We start from the raw sequence: 1,775 nt of genomic DNA, 5'->3' as shown, positions 1-1,775 counted from the left end.
TAGCCGACATTGTTCAAAGTAAATCTGTAACCAGATCTCCAACACTGATTGCGAAAGGAGGGCCCAGGCCCAGGTAACGTATTAACTCTGGCCACGGTGGAAAAGGCCGCCCAAGCCTCTGCCACATTTACCTCCCGAGCACACCCTTCCTTGCCCGCACCTGAGCCTGGGCACGGGACAGGTATTTTCTGAGAGAGGGCCGGAGAGGGGGTGAGGAGCAGACGGCCTTGGAAGTTTACCAGACCCTGGGTGAGGTGAGAGGAAAGGGAGTGAAAATGGGCACATATTATGGTACACTCTGAATGAGGCTTTTCCCTGCTTATTAATCAAAAGTTAATCATTATCATCATCATAACCCACCTCGTTATTTAGGAACAACTGCGTGCCAAGCAATATCTACGTATTGTCATGTTTAACCCCAGGTGCTGGGTGCCATTAACCTCTTTTACAGCTGAGGAAACAGATTTAGGAGATGTGATCTGACCAAGGCCACACAGGTAGCAAGGTTTTAGAAAGCCATTCCAAAAATTCAGGTTGGCCTGAACTACTGAGCCCACGCTGTTAATTATACATAAAATGTCAGACAGGGCTGCCCTCCCCACCACCTCCACTCGCCCCTCAGGGTCCCTGAGGCACAGAACAGATGGGCCTCCTTGAGAAGGAGCTGCCGAGGCTAGCCCGGTCTTTTCTGTCCTCTGTGTCAGGACAAGGATTCCTTCCCTTCCCCTCCCAGTCAGGACCAGCTACATAATCTGTGGGACCCAGTGCAAAATGAAAATCTGGTGCCCCTGTTGCAAAAGTATTATAAATTTAAAAACAGCAACAGCAGAGCATTAAACTGATTTGTGGGGCCTTTCTAAGCACCGGGCCCTGCGTGACTGCCACGCAGCCGCTGAAGCCGGCCTGGGCCCGGCCTATCTTCCCCTCCTGGGGGCTGGGGAGAGCCCAGGGGCTGAGGGCCCTGATTCTGCTCCCTTCTGCGCTGCCCCAACCCCATTAGGGTCCACCTACTTCTGGGTCGCTGTGCCCATGGCCAGGCCCTGCCCCAAGGCCTCCCCCGCAGCACCACTGTCCAGCTGGGTAGCAGCTTCATGTCACAGCCCCGAATCCGAATCCGACGGCCTGTCCAGCCTCCAGCCCGTTCCTCTGTCCACCTGTCCTCTCCTCTCAAATCCTGGCTCCTGTTCCCAGGTTCCCAAAGTCATCTGACCAGTTCGAAGCCTCTATTCCTCGGCACTCTCCTCCCCACCCTCTCCTCACCGGTACTCTCCTCCCCACCCTCTCCTCCCCGGTACTTCCCAGGGGCTGGGGAGACAGCCCTACCCCTTCCACACATTGTCCGTTGGACCCTCAAATCAACCCAAACCACATACCACACACATGGAGACAAAGCCGGGAAGTTGCACATGGTCTCAGATACACAATCACACAAATGGACCTGGAGCACCTAGACTCTGACGCAGTGTGTCTCTAAATCACTCCACAAAAACACAGGGCCACGCAGGTGCACGTCATGGGCTCCCGGCTCCACACCTGATACTACTGACTGTTCAGCCAATTCCTTGGGCCCTGGCTCTCCTGGTGCTTAAGAGTTCTCTCCTGAGGGCCAGGAGGAGGGGCCTCAGGCAGATGGGGAACAGGTGATGGAACGTAGGGGGCTGGGGTGCAGAGTGGTAAGGGCCTGCCTGGGACACCACCATTCCTTCAGCCCTAACCTTCCCCTACTCCCCAAATTTGAATCCCCTCCCAGCCCTGCCACTGCTCAGCCTGGGACT

This window comes from Leucopleurus acutus (assembly GCF_964270905.1).
Source record: "Leucopleurus acutus genome assembly, chromosome: 3".
NCBI classification, from domain to species: domain Eukaryota; kingdom Metazoa; phylum Chordata; class Mammalia; order Artiodactyla; family Delphinidae; genus Leucopleurus; species Leucopleurus acutus.
The sequence above is the reverse complement of the archived record's forward strand: the minus strand, read 5'-3'. Positions refer to the sequence as shown.